General features: G+C 40.7%; 1 protein-coding gene across 3 annotated transcripts in view; it reads left to right on the top strand.

Annotated features, from left to right (window-relative positions):
• Positions 1–9605: 9605 nt before the first annotated feature.
• LOC132403850 (non-muscle caldesmon-like) overlaps positions 9606–12959 on the top strand; it is a 239790-nt gene continuing 236436 nt past the window's right edge. For 2 of the 3 annotated variants that reach the window (XM_059987584.1, XM_059987586.1), the window contains exon 1: positions 9607–9758. The gene's annotated coding sequence lies outside the window, so the exon portion shown is untranslated. Of the gene's footprint in view, positions 9759–12959 lie in introns of all 3 variants that reach the window. The other variant, XM_059987585.1, reaches the window with a different exon arrangement.

A 12959-nucleotide genomic window follows, 5' to 3' on the forward strand; every position in this document is an offset into this window, starting at 1 on the left:
AAAATTATTGTTACCTCTCTTTTACTTCTGCTTAACAGCAGTGTTTGGGGAACAATAAACATTTAATTCAGCTTCTCTTTCTGTAGATGCTGCCTGACTTGCTGAGGGTTTGCAGCAGGTTCTGTTTTTATTTCAGACTTCTATCATTTAGAAGTTGGTGGTATATTTTTCAGGCCTTTGTATCCGCATTTTTCTTGCCACATTCTTAGATACGTTCAAAGTTCAAAGTACATTTATTATCAAAGTATGCATACATTATACAACCCTGAGATTCATCTCCTTACAGGCAGCCACTAAATAAAGAAACCCAAAAGAAGACATTTAAAAAAAGATGTCAAACACCCAATGCACGGAGAGAGGAAAAAAACTAATTGTACAAACAATAGAAGTAAGCAAATAGCTTCAAAACTGAAGTTTCACGAAAGACAGAAAGATACATATGTGTGAACACAATTGGGCTCTAAAACTGTTTTAGTGCTTTTGGCTGTTGAATGTATCCTACTACAAGAAGTGTTCAGTGGACTATGGTTAACAGCACAGTTAACAGCACTATTAAATGCCTCCTGACTCCTGTTGTCTTGACTTATTTATCATTTGTCAATGAAAGATTGAGAAAAAAGGTCAAGTTTATTGTCATTTGCACAAGTCCATGTATGCACAGATGAAAGAAGAGCTTACTAGCAGCAGCATCACAGTCACTTAGCATCAGGTAAGCAGCATTCATAGAAAAACAAAAATTAGTAATAGACTATGCACAATTGTTACAAGAATACAACTAAAAAGAAAAACTGTCCATTACTATGCAAAGTGGTCCTATTGACGATGGATTGACGTAAACATAGAAAGAGGGAGAGGAAGGAGTGGGCGAAGGAGAAAAAGGAAATGATAGAAGGGAATAAAAAGCTGAAAAATGTTTTATGACCATATGATTTATGGTCTTAGAATTCTAAAAAATTAAGTATTTTTAAATGGGTACATAGCCTAAAAATATCACTAATATAATATTTTAGTGAATTGTTCTATGAAATAAATTTGGAGCTTTTTCTTCTAAACAGTAAAATGAAGTGGCTTCAAATTCCAAAGTCTAATTACAGCTTTGTTTATATTGTTGGATCAAACTGCAGAAATTTTCTTTAATGGAAGGGAAGTTTGGAACTTGTCCTGAACAAAAATAGAGTCTGATGAAAACCAAATGTTTAGTGTCCCCAATGTTTCAGTGCCACTGAGGGTCAGAGCTATGCCAACATACCACCCTCCCTCAACCACCTTACTTCCTGAGGAGTTTGTGAAGATTCAGCATGACATCTAAAACTTTGACAAACTTCTATAGGTTTGTGGTGGGGAGTAGGTTGACTAGCTGAATCACAGCCTGGTATTGAAGCACAAATGACTGACTGGAAAATCCTACAAAAAGTAGTGGATATGACCCAGTCCATCCCCCATGTGGCACGTGGAGCATTGCTGCAGGAAGGCAGCATCCAGGTCATGCTTTCTTCTTGCAACTTCCATCAAAATGGTGGTAGAGAAACCTCAGCACTTACACCACCTGGTTCAAGAACAGTTACTACTCATCAACAGCCAGACTCTTGAACCAAAGCAGCTAACTTCACTCAGCTTCACTTACCTCATCACAGGAATGTTTCCACAACCTATGGTCACACGTTCAAGGACTTTCAGACCATATAACCATAAGATATAGGAGCATCTAGTCCACTCAACCATTTGATCATGGCTGATCCAATTTTTTTCTCAGCCCCAATCTCCTGCCTTCTTCCCGTATTCCTTCATGCCCTGACCAATCAAGAATCTATCAAACTCTGCTATAAATATACATAAAGACTTGGCTTCCACAACTTCCTGTGGCAAAGAATTCCACAGATTCATCACACTCTGGCTAAAGAAATTCCTCCTCATCTCCATACTAAAAGGACACCCCTCTATTCTGAGGCTGTGTCCTCTGGTCTTAGACTCTCCCACCATAACAAACATCCTCTTCACGTCCACGCTATCAAAACCTTTCACCGTTCAATAGGCTTCAATGAGGTCACCCCTCATTCTTCTGAATTCCAGTGAATAGAGGCCCACAGCCATCAAATGCTCTTCATATGACAAGATTCAATACTGGAATCATTTTTGTGAACTTCCTTTGAACCCTCTTCAGTTCCAGCACATCCTTTCTAGGATGAGGGGCCCAAAACTGCTCACAATGCACCAAGAGAGGCCTCAACAATGTTTTATAAAGTCTGAACATTACATCCTTGATTTTATTTCTAGTCCTCTTGAAATTAACATTGCATTTGCCTTCCTCACCACTGACTCAACCTGCAAATTAACCTTTAGGGAATGCTGCACGAGGACTCCCAAGGTTACTTGCACCTCAGTTTTTTGTATTTTCTCTCCATTTAGAAAATAGTCAACCCTTTCATTTCTTCTACCAGGTGCATGACCCACAACTGTATTCCATCTACCATTTCTTTGCCTATTTGCCTAATCTGTCTAAATCCTTCTATAGCCTCTCTACTTCTTCAAAACCACCTGTCCCTCCACATATCTTCATATCGTCTACAAACTTTGGAACAAAGCCATCAATTCCATATCCAAATCATTGACATGTAACGTAAAAAAATCAGTCCCAACTCGGACCCCTGTGGATAGTTGCCGGCAGCCAGCCAGAAAAGGCTTCCTTTATTCTTTCTTTGCCTTCTGCCAATCAGCCACTACTTTATCCATGCTAGAATCTTTCCTGTAATACCATGGGCTCGCAGCTTGTTAAGCAACCTCATGGGCTCTTAATCTCACGTTCTTGATAATTATTGCTTATTTATTTGCCACTATTATTATTTCATCTTTCTTTTTGCATTTGCACAGTTTGTTGTCTTTTGCACGCTGGCTGTACACCTAGTTGGTGCAGTCTTTCATTGATTCTACTATGGTTATTGAATTTATTGTGTATGCCAGTAGGAAAATGAATCTCAGGGTTGTATATGGTGAAATATATGTACTTTGATAATAAGTTTACTTTGAACAAAGTAAACAAAGAGCCAAAATGCTGAAAGTCCTCAGGAGCTATTCAGTGCTTATTGTGTGGTCTGTTCTATATTGGAGAACACAAAGTTTGATGGATGTTCTCTTTGCAGAGCATCAGCTCTCAGTCTACAGGAACAAATTAGAGCTTTCAGCCGCCTAACAATTTAAATCTCCTTCACACTTCCTCTCAGATTGCTCTTTCTGTGGCCTATTATAGAGAAGCCCAAGTAAAGCCTTAGTATCACCACCTCATCTTCCATCCTTCGGTACACAGTACCACTTCCATTCTGTTTCTCTACCCTTGGATACAGCCTGACCTGATCAGTGTTTCTATCTTTTTTTTCCTGTCTTTTATCAGGTATCCATCATCTACCATTTCCACTTTAGTTTTCAATTGGGTCTTTCAGCAGAGGTTTAGGGGCAGGTACAACATTTAAAAGAAATTTGGAGGGGTGCATGGATTGGAATAGTTTAGAAGGGTATGGGACAAACAAAGGCAAATAGGATTTATGCGGATAGACATCTTAGATGGCATGGGTGAGTTGGGTTGAATGCTGTGCAATTCTATTCTCTATGTCAGTGCATAATATTATGCACCACCCCTGTAGTGGCCACTGACTCACTGCATCTGCCATGAGAGGAAATCCTGTACAAAAAAAGGAAATATCTCAGTATGCACTCTTACTTTCAATCACCTTTTAATTGTTACATTTGGTATGTTCTCTTTCTGCTATATTTCTCTAAAATACATTATCATGAAACAATTAAGTGAAATTGTAAACCCTTCGATGCCTAATCCTACACTTGACAATTTTGCAGTTCGATCCAAATCAGTTCAAGGCCCTCTGGGGGAAGGGGGGTCAAGCTACTTTACCAGCCAGACTGTGCATTGTATTATGCCATATTACAGCAGTATTGGAATATGGTACACCATTCCCTCTAGGTTAACCCCTGATCTTCCATGTTGACCTGTCCTTCTCACAGAGCATCTAACAACTTGCTGAACATGTTCGCACATTGAACACCTACTGCTTAATTCCATACATTTTCACCAAATAAAACATCTTGTTACAAGAACTTCTCTGGGTGCTAGTTATATTTGCTTATTGTGGGATTTGCAAATCATTTTCTTATTTCCTGTTCTGCTTCGATTCCATTTTCCCGATGTTTCTGAATACTTCATAAATTCTAATAATGGCAGATTCCGTGCAGCATCACATAACTCCCTTCCTCCTCAGAGCCTCCCCTTCAATATGATGGAACACTCCTTGCTGGTGCATGTCAGATTTTCTACCGTCTTTCCTAGAGGGCATAGGCTTATGGTGAGAGGGGAAAGGGTTCCGGAGGTACAATCTTTACTCACAGAGAGTGGTAGGTAGGTGGCACAAGCTGCCAGTGAAAGTGGTAGAGGTGGTTACCATGTTTAAAACACATTTATACAGGTAGGAAGATTTTAGAGGGAGTGAGGCCAAATGCAGGAAAATGAAGCTAGCTCAAGTAGGTAACTTGGTCAATGTGGATAAAGGTCCTTTTCCTCTGCTGTAGAATATGATTCTCACAATCATCAGAGGCTTTCCCTTGGCTTTACCTTCTACTCACCAACCTCATCTTCAACAGATCAATCTCCTCCAGTGTGTTCCAACACCAAATACATCATTCCTTTCCTTTGACTTCCAGCATTTGAGAGAGGCCATCTCCTCCATGTGACATTAATCCAACACAAAAATTCCTTCACCTTCCGTAGCAACATCTTGTGTAAGCACCTCCTGAGGTCCCATCATCTAGATTTCAAATAGACCTTTGAAGTGAAAGCACAATTCATTTTCATGAGTTGATTCATCAACAATTCATCAGCACCAGTTTTCCCATGTTAACATGATGTTAAAAATAGTCAGAATTAAAGAACTCCATGGCACATAGACAGACCCTTTAGCCCATCGACTCCCTACCAAACTCTAACTCTACTTAGTCCTATCGACCTGTATCTGGATCATAGCCTTAGTAGAATTCAGAACTTATTTAAATTTTACATTCATCCCACAATGTGAGGGAGTAAAAATCTTTGCATTATGACTCCTTTGCAATGTACAGACATGTGAATTTAAAAATCTGACGGCTTGTAGAAAGAAGTTATCCCATAGCCTGTTGGTCTTGACTTTCATGATGTGGTAGCATTTGCCAGTATTTTTATTCACCTGCTGCTATAAATTCCTCAACAGAGGGAAGCTCACATCCACGGATGTGCTGGGCTGTCCGTACCACTGCCAGCAGTGCTCAGCGATCAAGGTTGGTGCAGTTCCCGTACCAGGCAGTGATAGGCTGGTCAGGATCCTCTCAATGGTGCCCCTGTAGAAGGGCTTGAGAATTTGGGAGCCCATGCCAAACTTCCTCAGTTGCCTGAGGTGAAGAGATGCTGTTGTGCTTTTTTGACACAAAGCCGGTGTGTACAGTCCAGGTGAGATCATTGGTTATGTGTATACCGAGGAACTCGAAACTACGCATCCTCTCAACTGCAAACTCACTGATGTTAATCAGGCTGAGCTGCTATAAGCCACAATCAGCTCTTTTCTTATTTTGACATTGAGGGAGAGGTTGTTATCCTGGCACCTCTCCTCTGTGGACTGTCTCACTACCATTAGAAAAAAGACGGATCAAGGTGGTGTCATCTGTGAATTCGATCAACAGACTGAAGCAGTGAGTGGTAGTACAGTCATGGGTGTAAAGGTAGTAGAGAAAGGGACTTAGAACACAACCCTGGAGGGTCATAGGTGAGGGAGCCCATCCTTACCACCTGTTGGTGATCCACTAGGAAATCTAGGATCCAGCTGCACAAGGTGGGATGCAGGCTGAGGTTTCTGAGTTTCCTGCCAAATCTGGAGGGAGCTATGGTGTTGAATGCTGAACTGTAGTCCAGGAACAGCATTCCAACGTATGCCTCCCTCTTCTCCAGATGAGTGAGGATGGTGTGTAGTACTGTGGCTATGATGTCATCTGTCGATTGGTTGTGCCATTGGGGAAATTGTAGGGGTCCAGTCTGGGCAGTAGCATGCTGCAGATGTAGTCGTTAACCAGCCTTTTAAAGCATTTGCTTATAATTGAGGTGAGTGTGACGGGGCATCAATTGTTCACACATGCTACCTTGGTTTTCTTAGGTACAGGAACAATGATGGACAATTTGAAACAGGGGGGCAAAACACACTGGGAGAGGGAGAGATTAAAAATGTCTGTAAGCATGCCATCCAGCTGATCAGCACACACTTTGAGGATGCACCTTGGGTTGCCAGCCAGCCCCACTGCTTTGAAGCTGTTGACACGTTTGGAATGTTCTACATACCTCAGCATCGGAGGTGACGAAAGTGCAGGTCTCGTTGACAGCTCTCCTCAGGGGTTCAGTCCTATCAACCTCGAATCGAGTGTAAAAAACATCTAGCTCATCAGGAGCGAGGTGGCAATATTGGCCGTACTGCTGCATTACCTCTTGAAGTCTGCGATGGTGTGCAGTCCTTTCCTTTAGCTGCATGTGCCATTGTCACAGAGTTGTGACAGGATTTTGTCCCTGTGTTGCCATTTTGCCACCTTGTTGGCTCTACATAAATCATAGTGGCATCTTTTGAGCTCATGTTGGTTTCTCGAAGTCAGGGCTTAATCCCTTGAGCTGTACCTCTCCCATCTGAATATCCCTTAAATGTTGAAATTGACCCTGCATTCACCAATTCCACCGGCAGCTCATTCCAGACTTTCCATTCTCATCAACCCTCTGAGTAAAGAAGTTCCCCACATGTTTCCCTTAAACATCTTACCTTTAACATCTCACTTTTCACCCTTAACCTATGACCTTCAGTACTAATCTCTCTAATACTGTATTAAAATCCTCAGAAACATTGCAGTATGTCTAACAAATGCCCCTTATCTTTCTCAAACCTCTTTTAGAAACGATGGGCACTAGGGGGTAGAAATGTACAGGCCAGAAGTACTTACTGTCACAGCTCTGGTCTACCCTAGGTTTGGAGGCCTGTCTGTGTGTGTGTGTCTGTGTGTGTGTGTGTGTGTGTGTGTGTGTGTGTGTGTGTGTGTGTGTGTGTGTGTGTGTGTGTGTGTGTCTGTGTGTGTGTGTGTGTGTGTGGGGACAGGGACTTGCTTTGCTCTTGTTGTTTAGCTGTTGTGTTGTTCTCTTAAACATTGTGGGTATACTATGCTGGTACTGAATGTGTGGTGACTCTTGCCGGCTGCACCCAGCGCATCCTTGGGTATGTTGGCTGTAAATGCAAATGACTCAAGTCACTGTATGCTTTGATTTGCATGTGATGAATAAATTTGAATCCGAATCTGAATGAAGAAGCTACTGTGACATTGTCGTTTCCTTTGGGATCAATACAATATCTATCTCTCTATCTTTTCTGGAACTTTGGAGGCTGGGGTGGGGGACCTGATAGAGTTTATAAAATTATCAGAGACACAGATAGGGCAGACAGTCAAAATTTTTCTTCCTAGATAAAAATCTCAAATACCAGAGGACATGCTTTTAAAGTGAAAGGGGGAATGTTTAAAGGAGATGTGCAGGGCAAGTTTTTTACTCCGAGTTGTAGGTACCTGGAATGAGCTGCCAGGGATGTAAATGGAGACATATACAATAGAGGGTTTAAGAGGCTTTTAGATAGACATGTGAGAATATGAGGTGGAGGGTTATTGATATAGGCCCAAGAATTTAGTGACATTTTACACCATGGGGCAATGGGTCTGTTTCTGTCCTGAGCTGTTCTATGCTCTATGCTCTTAAATCCTGTCTCAACTGTCTTTATAGAAACATCTTATGTATTTCATAAAGAAAACTTGATACATTTTATTTGAGCCTGCTTTTGTGTAGTACATAAGATAATATTGTGATAAAACTTCAAATTGCTGTTGTTGCTCAAAGATATGAAGAGTAACTCCTGCAAGATGTCTTAGTGTTAGAATAGGGTTAAGAGGCCAACATCTCACTCCTGCTACCATCTCCCAAGACCAACACCTACATTAACCACCAATGCCCATTACCTCCCTCCAGTCACTTTCTTATCAGGTCATGGCTTCAATATTTCCTCTTAGCCTCTTCCTACCAGCCACCACTGTCAGTGCACCTCCTTCTAGATATCTGGCTTCAAGTTAACAGTTCCAGTGGAACAACATATATCTAACGAGTTACCATTTGGAACATGCATAAAAATGAATCATTATTTCTCCAGAGTCAAGGCTCACTCTCAGCTCTGAAACAGAATGTTGTGAGTTTAAGACCCATTTCAGAGAACTGGATGTCTAATCATTTTGTGGAACTTGTGCTGCCTTAACGGTGAGATATTAAAATGAGGCCCATTGGCTGCTTTAAGATCCTTTCACACATAATGTTCTGGGTTAACATTTATCTCTCAACAAGCATTCCTAAAAACCCAATAAACTGTTCATTTTATGAGTTTTGTGGGAAACTGCCGTGCATGCACTTGCTGTCATGTTTTCCTGTAAGAATGACTAGGCGAAAAGATGTGATTGTCTGTAAGGTCCCTGGGATGGCCATGAAAGAGAGAGAACTGTAATAAATGTTATATGATTTATTTATTGCTCATCACTAAAGGAAAAATTCTGTGAAAATAAACTGTGCCATCCATGCTCCTTAAATATATTACATGTATGACAGGTAAAATTAGTCTTATTAACTCTTGAAGTATGCTGTTATTGTTCTCATAATGACTTTGCTGCATCTCACAGTCACCTTGCACAGCTGTGATAATGACACATCTATCTCTTGGAAGCCGAGGACTGCTGTGGAAACGTCAAATGCCTCATAATGAGCTAAGGGATTCCACATGTGTGTGTTGCCTTTTTGTTACAGACATTGGCATCTAAAGGGTTACTGTAAAACTATGCTCTTCCAGTAAATTAAAACAGTCAGATTTGGCTCAGACAGCAAATGATGATCATCCAGTCTTTAGTACTAAATGCGCAGCGATTAACAATAAATCCCCAAAAGGAACAAAACTGCTATCAAAGTTCTGCTGAATTTCTTGGGAATTTAAAAAAAAATTTGTTCAGAGTACATTGGCACACGTGTAACATGTATGGGACTTTTTTTTCAGCTCTTGCATGTGTTTTTAATAAGCTGTAAAAAAATATGCTGAGGTAAAAAATCATAGCTCTACTCAGCTTGGTTTGTCTGTTACGCTAAAAGAATATGTGTGGATCTTGAATCCACTGCTTCTTTTTAGCTTTTCAGTCAGCCAAGTGAAAGCTCAAATGGATGCATTTCCCCGGGATTAGCATTTCATATGATTATACATGACAGACTATTTACTTTCAGAGGCCCTGTTAAGGATAACCAAAAAAGGGCATGTTGCAGGACATTTTTGGCAGCGAGCACCAGTTTTCAGGAGTTTTTAGTCTTGTTTCTTGATGAGTGGCTTCCTGAGCATGCCTGGGGAATGACAGGCATTCCTGCATGGAGGTTGGACTCAAATCAGGTTTAAACCCTGTGATTGGCTCCTTTGCAGAACAAGTTACAGACAATGCATGCTAGTGGTTGTCAACTGTAAACATAGGGGGAGATATGTTCACTTGGCATTGACTTTGGGAGGGGCCTAGGCATGACTGGAGTTTTATTGAATAGAACTGTATTGGTGTTTTGACTGCCTGTACTTCCCTTGCCGCTGCATCGTAGCTTGTATTCTTTGAAAGCCAGCCAGTGTTCAAGCTACAGAGGTAAGGTATGTACTTCTGGTGTTCTGTGTAGCAGTCATTGCTTCAAAGATTTACATTGAGCAGGATTAAGATTAAACTTTATTTCAGTTGAACTTCCAATTGAATAAGCTTGAAGATTAGAGGCATAGCGGATTTGTGAAGGGTTTTGCATAGGAATAAGTGGAGTACTTTAAGGGGGAATCTTTGAAGGAGTTTCAGACTAATTTTCTTTAGGTTGTTTTGTGTCAAGCAATGAAGAGATTTTAACATATAAAACTCGGGTGGCAGTTTTCATTCAAGATTGCAATTTGTGAGTAAGTATGTTCAGGTTTTTATCCACATAAAAATTATTACATCTTGCATTTTAATCTTAAACGGAGTACAGACGGGAACAAGATTCAAACAGAGTCTAATCTGAAGGTAGATGCTTAGTGTGCATCTCAATTCTGCTTTCTCATGAGTAGAGGCTGAATTTTTATTCTAATCAGCTTGACATGTTCAGGCAATTTAAACTGTGGTTGAAGTTGATATCTGATTTCAGACTCCGTGTTGCTTAAACCTGTTCATCATCATTTGTGGAATGCTGCAGTGTTTTGTGTCCCATGAGCTGGCTCCTTAGAGTCCCTTGTTTTCTTTTCTTTACGCTGCATTTTCTTCATTGATTTTAATGCAATTAAACATTCCAGCAATCTCATCTCTTTTCATATCCTAAGCCTCTTTAAAAAAAATTTTTTTGAAAATATTTCTGCAATTGCATTATCAGTACTGTATCTGAATGGTGTCTTCACAGACCAACTTGATGCCATGCTGATGAACTTCTACTGAATTGGGAGTGGTGCTATGGTGGCAAGGTTGGGATAGAGGAAGAGGGGAGGAGAGGGGTGGCAGTGAAAGGTGGAGCTGGTCGGGGGGGGGGGGGGTGGGGAAGAGTCATGAATTACAGTGATTCCTGCACAATGAAGTGATAAGATTTGAGACATAGACTTGGGAGCTGTCTGCTTCAGTGAGCACCTCAGTTAACTTGCTTGGGAAAGCTGGCAGCATGCCAGTATTTTGAAAAGTAAAAAGGTTAGCTAAATATTTGCTGGCCTTCTGTGGAACCACATCTGATAAAGAACCCATGTTAGGGAAAAATGAAGGGAATGCACTCAATGCCTAGGCCTTATAAGGAGCAAATTTAACTTGGTGGCAGATGATGGGTTTGACCTATGGAATGTAAGAAAGCAATTGTAAAAAAAATTCTGTGGGATTTTTTTTCATTTGTTCGTAGCAGGAAAGAAAATCAAGTTATCTGCCCTCTGAATTCACTGCACTGCATCTCTGAACACCACAAGGTCTATGCTATTGTATACATTGAATTGTGGGTAGCTTTGAATTGTACCTTGTGACAAAATCTACAATATATCTGATCTGGTTGTTATTCTGTTTCTGATAAATCTCATGTGACCAATTTGTTACTCCTTAGTTTTGCTGTCCAATTGCATAGGCTTAGAAGCCTCATCATTAAACAAGTCAGACTCTGCTTGCATAAGCTTTATAAATCCCACATTCTTTAAAGAAACACATGAAATGCCAGTCTTGCCTTGCTGAGGACACTACATAAATAGCTGAATTTTATTGTTTCTTTTTTGATCAGACCTTTCCTTGGTTAGAGAGGTTGAAAGCATTCTTTGATTTAAGCCTTGAATTCTCCAGTAGTAGTTTTGAGCCTTCTTGACTAAGGCAGCTGTAAGTATTCGAATGAAGTCCAGAGACCACAAAATGGCCCAGCTTCATCAGAGCTGCCTGATAGTGATGTTAGTCAGGATTGCATAGACGTCTGGACTTTCCACTCAAGGGAGCTACTGCCGAAACCTTGCAAACGGTTGAGAATCTGAACTGACAAAATCTAATTATGTGTAAAGTCTGGATTGTAAAAGGGTAAAGGAAATAACTCGGGCTCTTTGACAGCTTCTCATTAAGGGTGAGCTTAAACCACAGCTACACCACTGGTGTGAATTAGTTTGGCTGTGCATTAGTATGTAGAAAGTACAGTGCAAATAGAGCCTGAATCAGGGTCCTGGCTTAAGGTGACTCTACATCAAAAGGGAGAATGGTTTCATGCAACTTTCCTTCAGTGTAGAACCAGCACCTATCATAGAGTCAAAGGGCCATTCAGTCCACTGTTTCCAACTTGGCTCCATACCTTAGTAACTGCTATTATTTCTGTGGCCTTGCAATTTTTCCCTCAGCCTATTTTTAGCCACTTCCCTCTTAAAGACTACTGGAACCTGCCTCCACCACAACTGCCAGCTGTGCATTCCAGATTTCAACCACATGCTGGGTTTAAAAAAAATTACCTCAGCACCATTAATTTTCTTCCACTTAATTTGTGCCTGTCACCTCTCCTGCCAATGGGAATAACCTCCTTCTATCCACTCCGACAGATTCTCCACACTTAGATCTCCCCTCAGCCACTTCTTGTCCAAAGAGAACAGTCCCAGTCTCTCTAATCCTTGTCACTCTATTTCATGATATTCACAAATCCATATCTTTTTGAAGCAGAGCAGCTTTGCACAAATAGGGAACGTACCTTGGGTTCTACGCTCTATTTATTAATAGTATTAGACCAATGGTTATGGATACTTCATTCTCAAACTAGAGATAAAAGGCTTGAGCTCAGTTGGACAATATATCACCTTGTTTTGGTTTTGCCCAATAGTGGGGGAAGATGAGGAATGAATGGAGCCCTCACCTCCTTCACCTTTCTCCTGCTTGAGTGTTGGCATGTTGTGTGGTATTCAGTCATTGAAAAAAAGTGCTCTGTCTAGGTGGTTGATCTCGAGGTGGGCAATAGTTTGCCAAGAAACAGGAAGAAAAATTGTAACATCAGAATCTGTTCTTGGGAAAATCAACTGATGTTGAATATATCTTTGATAATAGAAATCGACGTTATGTTCTTCATTGTTTTTATTTGAAAGTTAATTAAGTTAATGTGGGAATAGTTTTTCATGGATTTAAGGAGATTGCAATTGTACCAGAAAATGCTGATGGACTTCCCCCATGGATTATAGATTCAAAGTTCAATGTAAGTTTATTATCAAAGTACATGCATGCCGCCGGACACAACCCTGAGATTCATTTTCTTGTGGGCATCCTCAATAAATCCAATAACCTTAATAGAATCAATGAAAGTCTAAACCAGCTGGGGGTAAACCAGTGTGAAAAGACAAGAAACTGTGCAAATA

The sequence above is a fragment of the Hypanus sabinus genome, chromosome 13, assembly GCF_030144855.1.
Source record: "Hypanus sabinus isolate sHypSab1 chromosome 13, sHypSab1.hap1, whole genome shotgun sequence".
NCBI lineage: Eukaryota > Metazoa > Chordata > Chondrichthyes > Myliobatiformes > Dasyatidae > Hypanus > Hypanus sabinus.